This window comes from Phaenicophaeus curvirostris, chromosome 15 (assembly GCF_032191515.1).
Source record: "Phaenicophaeus curvirostris isolate KB17595 chromosome 15, BPBGC_Pcur_1.0, whole genome shotgun sequence".
Classification (NCBI taxonomy): Eukaryota; Metazoa; Chordata; class Aves; order Cuculiformes; family Cuculidae; genus Phaenicophaeus; species Phaenicophaeus curvirostris.
Window position 1 is genome coordinate 14,133,784 of NC_091406.1, and position 21,936 is coordinate 14,155,719.

Consider the following 21,936-nt stretch of genomic DNA (forward strand, 5'->3'; position numbering starts at 1 on the left):
CTCTTTACTTTTATGTTTCATTTTGTCTAGGTTAGTTCAGTGGGCCTATCCAAGTCTTGATTTTCTGTATGTAAGCAGTAAGCATGTTGTTATTATCCTGAGACATGTAAACATACAGCATGGATATGCTGTATAAACATACAGTTTGAAGATATTTTCTGAACAAATATATACAAAATATTATACATAAAAGTCCTTTGAACACAATGTTTCACAAAATCAATTAAAGGGTGTATAAAAGATGTAATCAGCATAGTATATGACATTATTAATATAACATAATTTTATATAATAAAAACCCCATGTTTTCTCTTCTTTAACTTTGTCACCACAACCCACTTGTGACCGTTATCACTTTCTGTGTCTTTATTATTGTGCAAAGTTAAGTAAACTGCAGAGAATCATAGAGGGTTAAAAACAGTTTTGAAAGACCCATTTTCAGATGAAACCATTAAATTATGCTGATAGTGATCACTCTTTTCCTCATGTAAAAAGTCTCTTTGGTCTTCCAGTGTTAAAAGTATCCCCAATTTCACTTTCCTTAAATAGGACAGTGGGAGAGAGAACAAAATCTTCCCATCATATTCTGCTTTTATCTGTATCAAAAGTATAATCAAACACCTGAAATAGAATTATCACAGCTAACGTGTAGACTGGGTAAATAAAATATATATCTCATATTCAAGAGTTCCTAGAGATTTGGGGTTGGCAATTAAAATAATGTCATAAAGTCACTTTTCATAAAGTCCTGAGTAACTTTTGTCTCTAAATCGTATTTGTTTGGATCAGTTTGAGATTGGTACCCCAATCCTAATACAGTATCACCAAATAAACTTCCATCTGTCTATAGCATCCAATTTTGTAACTTAATACTGTTCATTTGTGACAGTTTCAGGAAATTTCTAGATCAGATATCCTTGTACTTTGTAAGCGGCCGCCTTTGTGTGTGATGAAATGAGTCATCCTAATCACGACTGCTGCGGTGTAACACCGGGGCCCATTGTCTGCTGCTAATGCATCCAGCCGATCTAAAGCCTTGTATTTCAGTTCTCTTAAAAGCACTTACTCTTGGCATCACCAAATCAGAGAAGGATTAAAAAGGGTACAACATGTAATTCTTTGTGGGTTTTTATAGCTTTTTTACATAGAGGAGGTAACAGATTCTTCAAAATTGTCAGGACTATCAGACTAGGGAGAAATTAATTCTGGGGAAAAGGTTTCTTAAAAGCATGAAGCAACTTACAGATGGAGATTGATTAGTAGAGCTTGCAGGCCTGCTTTACTTCAGCTCCACTGAACTATTTCCAGGTAGGATGTTTTACCATTCTTGTCAGAGAAATGAGTACTGATGGAAGTGTAACTATCTTAGAAGAAATAGAAGTTGTAACAATTAGTTTGACAGAGCAGGCTTTAGAGATGGAATTGTCTTCTGTGTTTAGACAGGAAACTGTGCTGCAGAGGCGAATGCTCCAGGACTACTGTTTTCCTCGTGCCTGTCTCATTTCACTAAAATATGTAAATGGAAATGAGTCTTAGTGTCAGCAACTTGAAGTTTACTTATGAACAGTTACCTCATCATGAGAAATGTCTATTTTGATTTCATAAATTGTCTTGATACAGTTTAACATCTTTTCACACTGCACAGTGTATGTCACTCAGTTTTTTATTTTTCTCATTTTGATTATGTGGAAGTTCTAACGTTAAAAGCAGAATACAGCCACAAGGATAGGTTACTTTTCATTCTCTTACTAAGTATTATGCTTAACATAGTCTCTTTCCAAGCACATATGTACAACTAAATGTTGACATGAATAAAATTCTTAAGAGTAACTGAATTCTTCTTGTGGGCTACTAATGAAAAATGATGTATAAATATGATTCGTCATTGGAAATGACAGTTGGAGAAATTGGGTCGTTTGTTAAGCTAGATCTAGTAACCAGGCCCAAATTTATTTTTTCAGCTGGTACAGAAGATTATTGTGTATCAAAAGAAAAATCATGAAAAAGAGGCAATGATGGCAGGGGTGACTGTTACAGAAGTTGTCACTGTCTGACTTAGAAGGTTGATTTTATTTTTATCATATTGTGCAGTCTCCTCTATCTGGTCTATAACATCAATAGAGAAGTTTCTCTCTTCTTCCTCATTGATCATCCCTGATGCATGGTTGAACACCTTATTCGTGTAAATCCTTCTGAAGTGTTCCACATTGGCCTCACCCCATTGTTAGAAAGCTGGCGTGGTGCCTTTGAGTTGGGATCTAAAACTTATCAAGAATGTGCTCCCCTCGGATTCTTTAATGTACATTGTGAGGGGCCCTTTTTATAGTTTCTAATGAGCTGTCCCACAAATGCGCTGAACATTGTCATCAGTCACTTCAAGGTGCTCCTTATCTGCTTTGCCATTCCCTCCAAGAGACAGTTAAGTGAGAATATTCAAAGTCCAGCAAGAAAATTGCTCCTTATGCAAGTAGCCTTTTTCAAGATTATGAGAAGGATGTGTATGAGTTCTTTGGGACATAAGTAAGAAGGTCCTGCCTATACAAAGTGTAGAACTTCATGACCAGCTTCCTCTTATTGAGGAATAATTATTTTTGAAATCATCAGACAGGCAGTCCAGCACCGGGAGCGCAGAATTTCATTTCTTGTGTCTGCAGATTTTGTATCTATGTTATAACCAGGCAAGGTGATAGAGGAATTTCATAGATGTCACAGGCTTGAGGAGGCCATAGCAAAGAAATTACTTTATTCTTGCAGTTCTGTAAAACATTTGCCATGTTAGTTATTAACAGTACATAAACCATAAAAACTCATGTGTGGACTGCATCATTACTGGAACAATCCTGCTTTCCTCCCAAAATTAAAGGTAATACAGCCTAGTATTTTCAATAAATGCACAGAGAGTTAAAGATTTCAATCCTGGTTCTGCCATCAAGATTTTGGGGCTTGGGCCTAACGATGAAATTCATTCAATTTTAGTTTCTGTCTTGAAAAGGAGGATAACACTTGCCCTGTAGAGGACTGAGGGAACGTTTCTTCCTACAAAGGTATTAGTATTCACAGCAAGAATAGTAAAGTGGCTTCAAGGTATCAGCTGCTCTTTGTATGGTTTCCTCTATGTCTTGATTAGAGCAGTCAAAGAAAGTGATTTCTAAATTTGCACAATCATTTGTTCAAATGAAGCCTTGGTTTGCAAACTGAGTAGTGAACAACCATCTCCCCTCAGCCTCCTTCTTTCCAGGCTAAACAATCCCTGTTCCTCCAGGTGTTCCTCACAAGTCTTGTGCTCCAGACCAGCTCTGTTGCCCTTCTCTGGACATGCTCCAACCCCTCAATGCCTTTCTTGTAGTGAGAGACCCCAAACTGAACACAGTATTTGAAGTGCAATCTCATCAGAATAGAGGAGGACAATCAGTTCCCTGCTCCTGGTGTCCACACCATTGCTGGTACCAGCCAGGATGCTATTGGGCTTCTTGGCAACCTGGGCACACTGCTGGCTTATATTCAGCCATCCGCCAAACAGCACCCCAGGTCCTTTTCCAACAGGCAGAAGTTGTCAAATAATTTCAAATTTAGGAATGGAAGAATACAATTTACTGTTCCTGCATGTTCTCTGCCTTGCTACTATTGGCAGTCTCCTCGAAGGGCTGCAGGTCTTAGATTTAAAGGAAGTTATGGCTACAGACTTGTAATTGCTAAATATCTATGCCCATATATATGATCGCATAATTGACTTTTAAAATCTAATCCATTGCCTTTTTCTAATAATTGAAAACTAGTAGTGATAGAAGTTCAGATCTATATATTCCTTCATGTCAAGTAAAGATGTGTTATTTGAAATAGTCAATCTTAAAAGATTGATCAAGTTCACTGGATTTCAGATGATAGAGGTAAAGATTTTGTTTAGGCTGCTAGTTCATGACTTCACTCAGGTTTCATTAAACAATTAAAGCAGCTACCTTGTTTATTTGATCATTAGACCAGCACCCCCTGTCCAGTTTTGTTTTCAGTTAAAAGAATTTTGTGCTGCTAGCCTCCTATTGAACCACCAATAACAGATATTCAGAAGTAGCTGAATGACTGCTAGTTTGTTTTAGATTTCAGTGTGGTTTCATTAAGGTTGGGCATTTTATTTCAGACATTCCCATTCTGCATGCTTCCAAGGATGTTGTAATTTTCTGTTCTAGAAGAAGGCTTAGAAAGCATCCAAGTATTGCATAAAGCGGCTGTGTCTTACAAATGTTATAGTCAGGCTTTGAGACATAACAATATCCTGTGTGTTCCTCAGTAGACCTTTAAGTGCTAGTTTTGTCTAGCAAAGCCCTGCAGCTTTGGATGGCTGCTTTTTGCAATTATTATTTTCTATTTGCTTAGCAGAAATAAAGCTCCTAAAGCAGGAGCACCACTTCCTAAGCGGACCAGAGATAGTGGACCGATGTTACCTGGTAGGTGAGGAGATATTTTGGTATAGAATAGGTTGGTCCTTATACTTGATTTTTAACTGCTGTATCTTTTGCAGTTGAATGAAGTTAAAGCATGTCATGAGCAGCTTTCATGTAGCACAGGTAGGAAGCAATCACGCAGAAAGGAGTTAAAGAACAGGGTGGTAGCAACTGTAATTCTGTGACACTGCCTGCTGACCTACAGTCCATTGGCAAGGTGCCTTGAAGGGTCATTTGTTGGTATTTTCCCCAATTACAAGTGAGTTGTTGGTCAATTGTCACATTGTATGAGCAGTTTCTATTTCAGCTCTTTATCACTTAGACACTTGTGAAGTTGCTAACGCAAATTAGTTGGATGGGTAGTACTACAGTCTCATTCAAGCATGGTTTAAGTTTGTTACATTTATATTGATGAAGGTACAAAATTTCTTCAAATAATAAAAGTAATGTACAGATATTTCCGTGTTTCTGATTGCTGCAAGTGAATATTGTATATTGCGTTGAAAATGGTAATTGTTGAATTGAAAAGATCAAATGTGAGAATACCCCAGCTTTATAAATGCTTTTTCTTTTTTTGTTTTTAAGTGTTAGATAAATAAATGGATTAGCTAACAAAGGTGAATGAAGTGAGGGTTTGGATGCCAGCCTACACATTGTGAGGGGCAGCTTCGCCATCAATAAAAAAAAAAAATAATAGAAAAAGGGAAAAATGAAAAAAAAATCCAGAGGCTTTAGCCCCTCAGGCAAAGATAATGTTGATGCTAATTAAGTCAATGGACCTTGGATCAGGCCCACTTTCCTGAGGGAGGTATTTGTCCTCATTTTTCACTTGTGCAGTTTGAATTCAAACTACTGTATCTTTCTGTCACTATGAACAAAGTTACCTTTAAAAAGTCATCTATGAATATCATCATGGAGATTGACTTTTATCTTAACCCTGTAGGTCAACAGTATAAAAAATAAGAGCATTCAGATTCAGGTCTCTTTGACCTTTTCAGACTACATGAATCTGCTTAATATTTTACAGCTGAAAATCATTTTACAGGAGGAAAAAACAATTATTGCAGAATAGATCTAAGTAATAGAATGAGATTGTTGAAAATGGGAATATCACCCTTTAATTGCCATTGTCAAAATAAGATTATTTAAACACATTGCATTATCTACATGTGCTTTTTTGCACAATATTATTAACACTGTTGTCATTTGTTAACAAAATATTACAGGGAAACTAAACTGCTAGGAGGTTTTCAGGGGGATTAGTGTGTTGCCACACAACTTGTTGGTTCTTACTGCCTAGAGTCCACTGCAATAAATGATCAGCTGTAACTACATTTTTTCCTGCCTTCACTGTTGCATTTTGAGTTGTGCTGTAGCTCAAAGCAGTTTTCTTTTCATTTGGATTCCACCAGATTATACAGTTAGCTGGTCTGTGCACCCTCATTAGCCAGATGGATTATTTCCATTTGGATTCCATCATTTTACTGAAAACTCATGAAAATGCACATTGCAAAGTTTAGCAGATGAAATAAATAGAAGTAAGGATATGTAGGTTATCCATCACTCACCTCAGACTAGCCTTGCAGCCTCTTCAGAGAAGCTATCCCAGCATGAGGAAACTCTCAATCAGTTTTAGCTACATCTGGTCACAGACACAATAAATCCTTGGGCAGTCTAGTTCTGCTCAGTGTTTCATAGTCAGAAAAAGAGCCCTAGTATACCAAAGGGAATGATGTGCACACGTCATAGTTGATATTGTGTCTCTAAATGCTAAAGGATTACAACAGTGTAATTACCTAGCCAGGTATATTTGACAGTACAATCAAATGTTTTCTTAATGCTCTCCTGAAAGATTTTGTTCTCTTACCTAGTTTACTGTGCACTTTCATACCATGATTATCACAGAAGTAGCTGGTACACATCTCCCTCATTGTGTTAGGTTTCAATAAAGATTGTGGAAGGCTCATTTCTTTCTTGATCAGAACTCCAAATTTAAATGTCTAAAACAATTTTAATAAGTATCTTTGTTTCTCCTGAGTGTTGTGTCCATTCCTTTTGCTGTCCCTTGATTTCTTTACATTTCATTCAATATAAAATATGGAGGATTAACGAAATCATATTCATTACAAACTTAGAAGTAAGAAGCTATGAAAAATATTCCTTTGTAAATAGGAGTAAGCAAAGACTGAAGCTTTTGGTAGTTCTGTTTGTTGATATTCCCTAGCTTTAGCATATGTAAGAAAGAGAAGAGTAGGGAATGTAGCACTACAGGGTCCATATTACTTACTGTAAATTTACTCACAGGGCTCTGGGTGATGCACAAGAGTGCCTCCAGAGAAAGCTACCGAGCTTGTCATCTTCACTACTCCTAATGCTGCATCCTGTAGTTCTACGCTGCTCTTCGGCTTCTCCTGTGAGCAGCCAGCTCATAACGTGTACTGCTTATAATCAAAGAGAAGGTAAAAAAGGGAAAGTGAAGTAACAGAAGTAAGGTAAAATGTAGTCTTTTCTGGATTGTCTTCTCATTTCTCTCTCTATGTTGTCGTGTGACCTGAGGCTGCTCTCTGGTGTGTCTGCCCTGCAGCATGTAATTGCCCCAGAGTCACTTGGGGCTCAGCAGTGACTGTGTTGGAGCACAGAGATGCCAAAATTATCACAGTCTCTTCGAGAGCCAGGGGCCATCTAGGTACAAAAGCTATTAAAAATCCATACATGTGCAGATTTGTCCTTTGACTAATCCTGTCATTTAGATTTGGTCTCTGGAGCTATTCTAGAAATTGAAACTTAAGTCATTAATGTGTAGTAGTGATAATACCATGACTAAATTAATTTGTAAATTTATGTTAAGTAAGTAAATAAATAATTAAATTCTTACCAAAGGAAAAAAAAATAAAATAAAACCAATATCTTCCGATGTATAGCCTCCTGGCCTAGCCACTCATCTTCATAATGGTTTTCTCAAGTGTGAAGGGGAGGATGTTCCAACTAACTTGATGAATAGTAAGTACCTTTGTTCCATTTATGGAAGGGGAATACACAATTGGAACAAGCTGAGAAGTATTTCATAGTCATTAATATTTCTAAAGATTAGTTCTAAATGCTAAATAGTTGTTTTATACCTAAGAATATGATCATATTTATTTATGTGTTTTCGTAGAGTTCTGAATATACAATGCCATGTTTACTTTGAACATGTATTATTGATATTGGGGTAGGGGATGTCATTGCATTAGTTTGACTACATAGAGAAAGGCAGAGGTTTTTACGTAATTTATTTATTTTCTTTCAAGCACCTTTATCAGAACTTGCAATAAATTACAATTCTAATCCTTGTAGATGTGATTTATCTTAAAAGCAAACAAAGGGATAAGAAATTTTAGGCTCCCTCACTTATGGAACCTTTTTTATGTCTTAAAGAAAATAAAAAATAAAGTCATGTAGGCACATAATCTGACTTAAAGGAACAGGAATGAAATGAGTGGTCTTTCACCTGGTGGCTGCTTGTTCAAATTCAGTCCAGACAAGGAAAGTCATAAAGCAAAAACAAGGTGCAGGAGTTTGTGTTATTTGCATGGGGTGGCTTTGAGTCCCCGCTGCGTTCCATTGGCGTGCATCATTTTTGCAGGGTCCCTGGAACCATAACCTCCTCTGCAGTCTTGCCAGCTTCAGACACAGAAGCCAGAAAGGGTTAGTTTTGAAAGCCTGAATGCTCATTACAGTTCTAGAGAACAGCCTGTCACAGAGGGGAATTGCAAAGATACTCTCACTCATATTACACATGTTTTTACAGAACTTAGAAAGCTGGCAAACAAGCTACTTTGCTGAGGGCTGAAACTGTGTATGTGAGCATGTGTGTACACATGTGCATGCACAGCATTTTTCGTTATGGATGCAGTTTTCCTCATGCTAGAAAAATTGGTACAGCTGCTGATACGTTATTTTTTATCACGTTCCTCTGTACTTTGCATCTTTTTCAAGTGCCTCTTTCTAAGCAAAAGAAAAAAAAGCATTTTAAAATATAATCAGTTTAGGAATTACTTTTGAGTCAAATAGCATTTATATCAGTTGCCTAAATAGGCTGTTGTATGTAAAGTAAAATACTAGAAGCGATAAAGACAGATTTTGATTATCACCCCTAAAAAAGAGCTGGAAATACACAGCAGAAGCTGTCCAGCAGAAATCATACCATATCAGCTCCTGCAGGGTATTTTCATTTTCATCGCTGTTGCTGTTGCTTCACAATTTTTTTTTTTCTTTATGTCTTGCACAGGACAGAGCAATGATGTTTGGGCATTGGTCTCTGGTAGATTTTTCAGGCTGTAGCATCTTCACTGTTGCATCATAACTGTTGTCTCAAAATGGAGGTGGAGGTGGAGCTGGAAAAATGAGGTTTGAGATCTTATTCACTCTTATTTTGCTCTTCTACTATAATGTCTTTTAATAACTTCCTTTGGTTTAACATAGTCTGCGATGTTGTCATAAGATACAAAAAAAGGATGCAAGTTGACTTAGTCATAGTAAAGTGGAAGAAAAATAAAGTAATGATGTTTAAATAGACAACTTTAGAGAGTCATAGAATAATTTAGGTTGGAAGGGATCTTTAAAAGTCACTTAGCCCAACCCCCCTGCACTGAGCCGGGACAACTGCAACTAGATCAGGTTGCTCAGAGTCCCGTCCAACCTGACCTTGAATGTTTCCAGGATTGGGACATCTCTGGGCAACCTATGCCAGTGCCTCTCCACCCCCTTATATCCAGTTTAAATGTCCCATCCCATACTTTGAAACCATTGTCTCTTGTCTTCCTTATATCTAATCTAAATCTCTCCTCTTTCCGCTTAAAGACATTACCCCTTGTCCTATCACTTCATGCTCTTTTACGACGTCCTGCTTCATCTTTCTTGTAGGCCCCTTTCGCTACTGGAAGGCCATTGTAAGGTGTCCCGTGAGCCTTCTGTTCTGTGGGCTGAACAACCACATATCTGTCAGTCTTTCTTCACAGGAGAGATCTTTCATCCCTTGGATCATTTTTGTGGCCCTCCTCTCAGCTCACTCCAGAGGGCCCCCTTTTCATTAAAACTGTTCAGCAGGTACAAATATCTTATCCAGAGCACAGATTTTTAGTCTTTCTACACTCTCACATTAGCATATTTTAGAAAGAGTAGGGCATATTTTCTCAAACTCAGCATCATAGAAGAAGTATTGCCACTAAGGTTGCAGGGCTGGTCACAATTTTATTTGTTTTATTTTTTTTTTAGTAAGTACAGCAATCCACTTTCTGATTTTTTTTTCCCTTCTCTTCATTCTCTTTCCTTCAGCAGAGACATTCTCCATTCCTTCTGGTCCTTTTTAGGCTGGGTATGGCCTTTCTAGGCAAATGTCCGTGTGCACAAGGATAGACAAACATAGTATTAATGGGTTAAATGCTGCTAGTACAGATTAAGATTATTTTGATGAGAGAAGTAGTAAAAGTCAATTAGGCATATGTTTTCAGCTGCCACAAGAGCAATGCAATGCTCTCCTGGAATGCAAATGCTGGAGATTTCCATGGAGTTTTTATAGGGGATGCATGTACAAGTGGATGGTGATCTATTTTCTCATTCCTGCCCAGCTGAGGTGAGAGTAACAGAACATCTTGGGTGGGCACCAGGCCTCCAGCCAGGGTCAGCTCTCCACAATCACCAAATGCCTAGAAAAGTCATTGTCATTGTGATTAAATAGATATGCAAGAACCGCTCATCTCCAACACTGTTTTAGAAATATCCAATCCTGTGCAACAGTGATGTGGAGCTCCTGGCAGGTTATGCCCTGTCCTCTCAGATATCAGTGTGAGATGCAGCTAGGGAGACTGCAGTCCTCCTGACAATACTTGCCAAAGTGCTCCCACTTCTATTGCTGTTTCAGATAAGTGGTTAAAGTTACGTGTTTTATTCTAGCACTTTGGACTGTGGAGCAGTAGTTGAGTTCTATGGATGCAATGGTGGTTGTGATTCCTTATTTATTTCTTTGTAATAGCTGTTATGATTTTGCATTATGTTATACCTGGCACAGACTCCAAGAGTTGGTAATTCCACTTCCCTAGTTATAGCCTCATCAATTGAATGTGTTTTGATTGCTATCTTTGGAACAAAGGAATTAATTTCATAGTGTGACTGTTTTATTTCCACTTTATCTTGTTAAAGTTGCTGAACATAGAATGTGTAGAACAAATCAACAAACGAGAAAGGTTGAACATTAAAATTTACGGTAGTGTAGTTAGAGAAAAAAGGAATATAAGGAAAAATTCTGGGGCCTGTTACAAGTGTTAACAAGCTCTGGCCTCCTCAAAAAAAAAGACAACGGTGTAACTGTCTATTTATATTGTTTTAACAAAGATCCAAAATTGGCTGAGGCTCTTTGAAGTGAGTTTGGATTCCTCCTTCCCAGTTTCTTTTCTGCTGTTCCCCTTTGTAGGTTGTGCCAATAGCGAGGCTGTGTATATATTCCCCGTAGATGTGCACATGCACACATACCACCATTCACATGCTCAGATACATATATCAACACAGAGCATTGCCTTTATTGGCGCTAACAGCACTTATATGAACAGGAACAGCGCAGCCCACTCCTAGTCTTCCTCCCCAAATCATTAGGAAATTGAGTATTTAATGTCTGTGTATACAAGTATACATTTGCAAACTCTCTCTGTCTTGATTCACAGCCACTCACATATTTGCAGAGCCTTCAAACCTAGAGCTATAAAGCCATGCAAAATTGATGCCCTGATGCTTGATTCCTCCATCTCTAGCCTGTTTTTTTTTTGCAGTTTCCAGTTTCCTGCTGCTTGCCAGCTAGTGCAACTTTAATTCAAGTTCTCACTTCCACAGGTGTCTTAAGCCCTACACTGGACCATAAATCCAGACAGAACCTAAGCCCAGAACCTCAGCTCTGTTTATACTGTCTCCATCTCCAGCTTACCATCTTTTCAGGACTTACTGGCCAGTCAAGCCTGAAATTTGCTAGCAAATCACAGACACACACACATACATATGCTGGAGACCTTCTGGGACTTGCCCAGAGAAGCACACTCAACAGCGGCTTCTTTGTACACAATCAGCCTTTCCTTATTTTTAAATATTAAACCTCCTTTCCACCTTCCCATGCTTGATTCTCCCCAATACACCTTGATTTTAAACATTCCTTTGCATAATCCCATAAACTGCTTAAAACATCCCATAAATTTTGTACAGTCCCAGAGTCCCCCCACTATAAAAATATATCATTCCTCTGAGACTCAGTAATCTTGTTTGATCCCTTCTTATCAGTTCTTCAGGACTTTGAATGGTTCCTTCAATGGCCTGTCATTCTCAGCCTTGACAGTTCAGTCATTCATATTGCCTTCATTATCTCCTGTTTCTTAGGGTTTGTGTATCTAGGCGTGATTTATTGCTTTTTCTGTCTCTTGTCTTTGTTTTTATGCTGAAGAGTCTTTAACAGGATACCTTGTCAACCCGCGTGTCCTTACATGCCATGTATTTTTTTAGTATTGGCAATTTAGTATAGATTCAGATTTTATCTGTTCTTTCATAGCCAAAAAAAAGCTAATGGGAAATCATAGATCTGGATGTATGTTGAACCCTGGCTAACATGACAGAAATATGTATGCACATTCTTTTATATAAACTAGCCTTGTGTCGTTATACAGACCCAGTATTAATTGGGGTATGGAAACTTCCTTTTCCCCTGCGTGTCACTGAAAGCTTTATCTGTACATCTAGTATGGAAAGAGTACAGCAGGGCACAATAACATAAAATGCTCAGATTTTATGCTGAGTACATACATACAATTGGAGTAAGGTCAAGAGCAGATTCATGTGTGAAACTGTGAGTCACTGGTCTATGAATTACAGGGCAAATTGACCCCTAGGCTGTGAATTGTCTGTGGGATGGAGAACTCTTTTCCTTGGTTTGTACAGCACAGAATACAGTGCCGTTAAAAGCAGCCACTAACAACTACAACAGTAGCCTTACATTTTGTGCAATCCTTGTGGCTGCCTTGTGTTTGCAGGCAGCCACAAGTACCAAAATGTAAGATCACAGAGTGATTAAGGTGAAGAGGAAAGGAAATGAGTTTGTATGTTGTGTGAGTGGCGAGATGGAAGGAACAGTGCAAGTGGCTGAAGTGCAATAGGAAGCTTTTCAGTTCAAGGTCATAAATATGAATCTTTCCCAAGCTGGCAGTGACCAAAAGCCCTAACCGTCCGAAAGCAACATCACCCGATAATGACAGAGATTGGAAGCAGGAATGTAAAAAGACATGAAAAGCTTTTGAAAGTGCCCTTGCAGGCTAATACTGTTACTCCAGTGAATAAGTCTCTTGAAGGCTGTGAGTCTGTGGCCATTTATCTGGTAGGCTTGCTATTCATCTCCTTTGAGTGTAGTGTAAATGCACTGTATTAGGGTCATGATGAGAGCAAACCTAAAACGTTTAAATATTAGAAATGAGTTAGCCAACTGTCCAGCAGGAAAGTGCAGGCTATTGCAAGTGCAAACACAAAGAAAGCAGGGAAACAAAAGACAGCATTTGGAAAGAGGTGGCTGCACTGCAACTTGTGATCTTACAAACATATCTGTTAAGGAGGGGGGACTGTTTGATGGTACATAAGACAGCTTTTCTCTTGCAAAATAAGGAGAAAATATTGAGTATTCTTTTAAAAAGACATTTCCCTGATTCCAAAATATTTTACAGACTCAAAAAGCAAGAATGTACAGAAACAAAATCATGTGTGCATTGCTCATAAGTTTAAAATGTTGATAAACAGGAAATTGTGATGGAACAGACTGAGGAAAAGTCATACTGCTTTTATTTCTGAAGGTTTAAGAAGGAAATACTGAGTGAACAAACAGTAGAGAAGAAAGAGCTGGAATATAACACTAGGAGTATATTTTACTATTGAGACAGATAAAATGATTCAGATTATCTTGCCTTAATGCCTCTAGAGAAAAAATGAGATAAGGAGGAAGAGTTTGCAAACAGTACTGGCAAAAAAGCAGATATTTCTTCATATTTTACCATTGAAACAACACTTCTCATCGCCGCCTGTGATGAGGGTTTAAAATCTGAGTCCAAATGCAGATATCAGTTTGACATTTAGTTTTTTCCTTTAGGAAAAAAACAGGAACCTCAAATCTATGCACAGCATTTGGAAATATGAAATCCATATGTAAAATAAGAGAGAGAATTTTCTTCCTGCCTCCTTTGTACCAGAAAGGCAGAGAGTGTAGCTGATAGGTTTTTAATAAATAGTCTTTTAATTACAACCTGGGAAAAAAAATATCACATTAGTGAGACTTGTATGGAACAGGATACGGTGCTCCAGAATGTGTTGTGTGGAGGGTTTACTCTCCTGTTCCTTTTGGCTATGTTAAGGAATTCTTCTTCTTTTCTTCTGGAATGACAGAATAGTTCACATTGAAAAAAGGCCTCTGGTGGTTGTCTGGTTTGTCCTGCTCCTCAGGGCAGGACAGAGTTAGCTAAGGTTTTCATTGTCTTGTCCAGTCTAGTTCTGAATATCTTCAAGGGTGGAGATACCACAGTCTCTGTAGGCAAATTATACAAATTTTTGAATGATAATGCCACAGAGGAGTTCTTTGTAAATTTAAATGCAAATCAAGATGAATCTGGAGAAGGAGCTTAACGTTATTTGAGATCAGAGCCTTGTTCAATTTGCAAAAGATCTGGATTTTAAAAAAAACTATTAAATCTTCCTCATTGTTGCTTTGTGTGAAAGCAGTAGTTTAACTGTGTCAGTGTAAAATTCTTCTTTACAGAGTAACTTCCATCCTCTAATACCTAAGCTGGAGTAAGATGTAGTAGTGCTCATCATCTCTAATTCAAAGTCTTGTATTGCTATGTCCACAGAGTACCTCTGGTTGGAACTTTTCTCTAACAAAATTTTCTCCCAGAACATGAGCATTATTTGGAAAGAAACATCTGTATTTAGAAACTGTGAGAATTTTATTTTTTTTCCTTCCCACAAAGCATTTAATAACCTTAATTATTTTTTTTGGCAGAGAAAAATTAAAACATTCTTTTTCAAAGTATATTGGAATTTTTCACTTACAAAAAAAAATCTGTATATACAAAATAAATAGATTTACATATAATAATGAAGAAAGAGTCATTCCTGAGATGTTATTTTTCCTCACTTTCAACAAATCATCTTAAAATGTTTTTGTGATGTGAAAGGACTTTTTTTTTACTAATTAAAATGTTTGTATATATAAACCTTACCCTTTATTTTGCCAATTGCATAGTGAAAGCTATTTCTATATGAAAAACTACAGAATATTTTTATATAACATTACAGACATCTGAGTGAATGAGGCAAATGCCTACACGTGTTCTTTGTACTGCCAGTGCTTATGGCAAGTAAGGTTTTTCAAGGCCCTTGCTCATGGGAGATGTCAAGGGAATGTCAGATATCAGCATTCAAGCTATGTAAATAGAGTAAGCGCATATTCAAGCTGTTTAAGAAATTCTTTTAAGCACCAATAACAGTGGTGTGAGGTTAGCATGAGTTTCTCTATTAAATAGTCAAGGTAGACTGGAGCACTAACACTGCTTCTCAGCCACCTGGACACAGCACATCGTAACACCACATAGATTTATTTGTGGCTGCAGAAAGAAAGGTTGAAGAAATGTGAACACCAGAGGCCTTCCTCTCTCAGAGCAAATAAAGACAGTCTTGAAAATACTGTTTTTCAAATGTTTGATTGTCTGCATTGTATGTGACTGCCTAGGTTTGTAGCCCCTCACAGGGTAGCATGTGTCTGTCTTCTATCCAGCAGCAGGTAAACCTGCTCTTTAGGAGAACATTTTCCAGGGTATTTATGAATGTGAGCAGAGGGACTGATCTCTCAAGGCTTTCAGTTCAGAGAAAAGAGAAACCCAGAGTTTATTCAGAGCCCAAGCCAAAATCACTATCATGAAAGTTCTTTGACTTGGTTGAATACAGAAAGAGGCATGGGAGATATGGGTTAAAGTTAACATTTATGGATACCTTCTTGTTCCATTTTATAGTCATATGTTACACCGTATAAAGAGCAAAGAGGAAACCTATTCCTTACCTACTAGAACCATAATAATGCATGAGTCTTGCCAAGGAAAAAGGGATAGGGATCTGTAAAAATGTACCTCAACTTGAAAGAAAATGCAAAGCACGTTCAAGAAAAGCAGTACTGTTGGTTTTCTTCCCCACAAGTTAAAATATTCCTGACTTTGGGTTCTGACTTTGCAATCCTTTGATTTTTCCAGATTGTATTTACACAGAAGGCTTCATGGTCAACAGAAAAACCCTGCCTTAGTTAGTACAGTTTTTCATTTGATAATGCAGATTTTTCACAAGTGATTTTTTTTTTCCTGTGGGCCTTTACCTTTTTTTGGGGGAAACATTAGGTGAAACAGCACTCTCGGGTTCTAAACTTGAAAACCTCAAAAATACTGTTTAGGTGGTATACAAAAAATACCACTTGAGTTGTATGTCTAGGGTGCAGGCGAGCTAAAGATATCCTGACATTTGCTTGCATGATCCTTTTGTGTGTTTTGCAGCTCACTTGGGCTGGGCCTCTCATCACAGAGTCACTCAAATTTCTGTAAAAAGTTAAATGGCCATTGGGTCAGAAAGAGAACCCCTCCACAGCACAATCCAGTCAGTTATGGGTGCTGAGAGTGGTAAAGAACATTCCTGAAAGTCCACATCCCGATAGAGAGCCCCATTTCTTCTTGTTTTCTGACTGCTTCAGAGACAAAAGCACACCTTAAACAGAAAGTAAAAGAAATCTCATTTATATCCAGGGTTGAGCAGGAATATTCTGGAAATATTGGAAAGGGTGGGACAACTTCTCACGTATGAAGCTGCGATTATATAAGATTGGTAAATCTTAGCTGTAATCCAACAGTATATAGCTTGGTTAAACCCATTTACATAAGCAAAGTGTATCAACACCAGCTGCAAAATGGATGAGATATTCTCCTCCCAGTTGCACATCTCAGTGTCTTTCAAAAACTTCAAAAAAATCTTGAGAATTTTGTTATTTGAATTCCTTGCGGTATTCCTTAGGGTATATCTTCTTTGGAGATGCACACAACCTGTATTTGCTATTCTGTTTTCTGGACAGCAGCTTTGCTAAGCTTTGAAAAAAAGGATGTTAGCATTTTTAAAGCCTTTTTTCCACTTTTTATTATATGAATCAATGTTCTTGAAGGAGTCAAAGTTCAATCCTCCTGCTGCATTACAATGCTTTTCAGTCTAATATTAGAGAGCGAGTCCCATTTTACTTTGTAATACGAAGCATCACTTCGGCATTAATTTTATTCGGAAAGCAGCTGCACTTATAATAGATTCCTTTTAAGCAAAATGGAAAATATACATTTATCAAATGACTTTCTTCCAGTAATGCTGCAGCAGTCTTTATTGCATCAAAGTTGTCAGCAATCAGCCCATCTTTCTGAATAAACATGTGCCAAATCGTAGAGGCAGGCTTTATATTGAATAAGCAATAAGTGAATTCTATGGTAGGTGGACAGACAGACACTATATCAGCTTTTACACTATGATGTATTTATTTATGCCTACATCACATAGCTTTAGCAAATGGCTATGGGGGAATATTTCCTACACGGACATAGTAAGTAATGTTATGTTTTCAAAGTGTTCTGCCTGGGAGACAAATAACACCTTCCTCCAAATGAAAGATATTTAAAATCAGCCTTATCAGCTTTATCTTCCTCTGTGAAGATTTTCTTTCTTTTTCCCTTCCAATGTGGTTATTTAATGACTTATTTCAGCAAAACATCAGTTTTGCGATCTGGTTCAGCACAGTTTTGTTCAGTTTGTCTTTGTAGCTAAAGGAGCATTTAGGTAGCATTTCTTTTTTGTTTTGTTTGATGTTTGTTTTTAATACTTGCAAAATGCCAGGTCCAATTGAAATGTTAATTCAGTTATGAATTGGTAAGTTTCATTTGGAACAGTCATGGATTGGAATATCCATCTTAGAAAGAGAAACTATTGATATAATAGTTAGTGTTTTGGAATCTTTCTTGTCCTTATATTAAATATCTGCAGGGACGCTTATTCTTGTAGGAGTCGTGCTGACAGAGTAGGCAGTGGAGGTGTAAAGAAAGGGAAGATATTTTCACTTGCTTCTCATGTTCAGGTTATAAGGTTTTGAACCCTGCCTGTTCCACAATCCCAGAAATCCCACTGATCAGACTTCCACATTTATGACATAATCAATCTGAAAGTGTCAAAATCAGTTTGAAAGTGCTTAAATAGTTATGATTTTTTTCTCTAGATATTTAAAATGACAGTATTATTTTGTTTTCTGGCATAAGATGATCCCAGGGAAATAGGGCATGATAAGATGTAACAGACTTGAAAGGGAGTTAACAGGGAGGACGTCTGCTCTTCCATACTCTTCCTTCCTGCCTGCCAACCAAGATCAAGTCTGAGTTGGAAAATAATTCATATATTATAGAAAAACACAACCTATAAATGAAAGCATACAGTCAGTCAGCAATAAATTAATCAAAATATTCATAATTTCATCATAATAAACAAATTTCAAATTCTGGTAGTCTATTTCTCTTCTGATGGCTAGATTCAGAGTCGGTATAGAGGGTAGTGTTACCCCCATTAAGACAGCCACTAAAATCAGTGGAATTGCACTGCTTAGAAATTTTAACAATTATATTAGCTTAGGTCCGTTTCATCTCTTTAAAGCTGAGAATCCTGCTATCTTTTGTTTAATGTGTGCTTGCTGAGCCTTGCAACAAAACAATCAGGAATCGCAGCAGCGATTGGCTGCAGCCTGGGAAGCCCTGCAATTAGCGTAAGCTTCAGTATCAGCTGTCTTCTAGGTTGTTGCATACTGTAGGATGGAGCAAATATCATACCCTGTTTATTTACTTTACTGCGTAAATGAGTAGAAAATAAGGCAGGGCAGCATTCAGTTAAACTGCAGTACTTTTCTGCAGTAGTAGTGTGATTTCCTAAACCATACACAAAGCTTCAGCTATTGCTTCCTCCCCAATGATCTCCAAGTTTTAAAAATTTAAAAGGGGAAAAAAAATCCCCCTCTGCTAAAAATCCCCAACCCTTTTGGTTGTAGTTGTGTGTACCGACTGATATACTAGATCTTACCTCCTCAGGGAGGCTTCTCTTTATTAAGAGCATAGCCCTTTTCCTGATATACTTGTATCTAGCAATTCTCTCCACCAGGTCTGTCGGAAGATTAGGGTGGTCCTTCACTGATGTGCAGTCCTGAAACACTACTACAGCTGCAGAAGCTGATTCTTTTCAGAAGCTCTGCTGCAGATTGGATTGCAGCTGGCTGGGATACAGCTGCTGTAGATGTGATTGGCTGGCAGCAAGTCTAATCTACATTGCATTGATAGAATAAGCCAAAATCCTTGGGAGTGTGTCTATATAATTTATTCAGGAGTTTTGCATATGGAAACTATCATATCTTAGGGGATGCATTAAATAAAAAAAATTAACTATGCTGTGTGCATTATGAAAATGTTGAAAAAATTTAAAGCAAGTATGCAATTATAACTATTGTTTATGGTTATAAAATAGCTTTTTCCCATTGTATCACCTGAGTGTTCATTCAAGTGAGTGTGGTAGACAGGTGAAAGAACCAGTACATGCACTTGCATATGAATAATTCTGTGAAGTGAAAACATTATTTTACTTGAAGATATGAGGGATATTTTAGCTAAATCGCATTAGAGTAAAAAGAGAAAGTACTTGAATGCTCATAGAAGCTGTCAGCTTCCTTGCTAAAGAACATTTATAAATGTGGCCAACCATATATTTACAGTGAATATAAGTCTTTGTATTTTCTTATGCTCCAAATGTTAACTATTTTTATAGCACTTCAGCTAGATAATGATCATTCTCTGAAGACTGATCATGTTAAAATTTATAAACATAGAGCCACAACATATTTGTATCCATCAAGTAAGTAATTTAGCTATCAACTAAGAAACCAGTGCTCAGAAGTTGTATATTTTCTCATCATAAAAAGGATTAATTTAAGAGTAAATTGTTAGTTAAGCAAAGGAAGTCAGTCTTATACTTAATTCATATAAGGAATAGATGAGTAAGGGGAAAAAATTGAGAGGACTTGCATATTTATAACTTGTTCTTCACTCACAAAATTAGCTCTGCTGTTATGATTATATCATTTACAGGGTCTGTCAGTGGACCAGCACATAATTATATAAGGAGATCGTTTCCTCTTTGGCTGTGCTTGAATACGTACAGCAAAGCTTACCTGAGTAAGAAAAATATTTTAAAAATCATTTCTTAGCTTGTTGCATAAAGCTCTTCCCCCAAGGGACTGGAGTATTGGTTTGTTTACAGTTTTGCAAGGTATGTCTTCGTTTGTTCTTTTACAATGGGGGACAGAAATTACTAGAGTTTAGTTTTCCACATTTAAAGGGTAAGAAAAATCAGGACCTGACTGAAGGTACTAAACAAGGCAATGTATTGTATCCATGTTCTTTGTGTCCACCCTTTCCCCTTCCATGGGGAGAAAAGACAAAGTAAACCACAATGAGCATGGGTATTTAATTGGTGTTTTCACATGTAAAATTATGGTTTTGAGACAATACGTCTTTATGAACAGGATTTTAAATTCTTACTCTGCCAATAATAATTTGTGTAACCTTCAACTAGTTTCCTAAGCCTTCTTTTGGACTGCAACTAGTCTAGGGAAATTTTGAGCAGTTAATAACACTCCTCTGCTTTTATTTTTTAACATGCTGAGCATCAACAGTTCCCATTGACTTAAGCTCAGACATCAATCTGTTAGCAGTCCTGAAATTTACCCCAAAAGAAAATAAAATTCAGCTGATCTCCAGAATTACTGTAAACATAGAAAATACTTGTCAACTTTTGCCTCAGTTTTTCCATTTGTACAATAGGCTACATCTGTTTTGTAGAGAATGCTGGAGGCAAAAACAAAAATGAGTATGAATGACGATTGTCTGTAGGATGATGTTTTTGGAGTGGGAAGGATAAAAGACAAAGCTTTAGAACTACTAAAAATAAGTTACTGTTTGCAATATAGTTAAAGAGATTTAACTGTTTTGCACAAGAAGGTTAAGCAGTAGGAAATACAAAAGTCTTTTTAAGAATCTTGTAATTATGCATGGAAAGGCAGATGAAAATTATTACTCTTTCAGGTGTATAAATTGCTGCTCCTCTTCTTTCCCTCATTTGCACGAGATCCATCCAGTAGATGGATTTACTTAGATTTTCTATTTGCTGAAAAAAAACACAGAGGAATTAACAGATTGCGCATTTATTTGATGGGCCTGAACTCTTCATTGAGCACATAATCTGCTTTTTTAAAACTACATATTTCTCTGTCTACGCAGTAGAATGATTTTGGCAAGGTTCCAAGTTCCTGCATACAACTATAAGGTGTTGTTTTGGTTCTTTCTTTCATTTTCTTAATTATTCAGTTCTGAAAAGAAAAGAGAAACAACTAGGAAGATTTCCTATATTAATTTTGCTGTATATTAATTTTCAGGCAACAGAAGACAACTTTAAAGTAGTCATTCCTAAGTGCAGCTGAAGTTTCAAAGCAGGTTGATACAGCCTCTGAATCAAGTTACTGAGTTTAGGCCCCCTCCAGGAAATATTAACATAATTCCTATGGGAAATATTTTATTTATGAAGTTGTGTGTGTGTGTGTTTCTGGTGGGGGGTGCCTAACCAAGCATTTGTTTTCCGGATTATTAAAGTCTCTAGATGAGGGGATGGAGATGATGGTGGGCTAGATGACTTTTAAAGGTACTTCCCAATCCAAACTATTGTTCTGTATTACATAAGACAAATATACTTCATTCTTACCCGATATGCTTGGTACTGATTTTCAGCTTCAGTATTAGAGTTTACTTTTAGGGGAAAATGGATCCGATTTTTCAGACTTGTTATGAGATACCGATCCTGCTGAACTAACTGGGCATGCTGTATTATTCTGCCTTAAATGAACCTTTTCTGTAGATCTCTGGCCTTAATTTTAACGTATGTGTGAATGGACAAGCTTTTCTTCTTTCCACAATGCACTGATGTTGGGTAGCAACACACAATGAGCAACCCAAGCACTGTGGCTGGGAGGAGCTAGGAAGCCATAGCCAGGGTCCTCAAGGTTATAAAAGGTTACAACGACTCTGTTGTGTTATGCAAATTAGGAAGGTAACTGTTGAAGGCGGGCTAAAGTTAAACAAGTTTATAAAAGCAGAACGAACCCTAAATAAAACGGCTTCACTTGGATCACATTGATCGGTGTGTGTTGTCCCGTATTTTCTTCCGTCAAATGGCGCCCGAACAGGGACCCTCAGGTGGCCTGCCGAAGTTGCCTTGAACGACTGAAGACGCAGAGCAGGGGGTACGGAAAAGCCGGCCGTAGGTGAGTGCTGTCCCCGGCACTCGGGAAAAAATT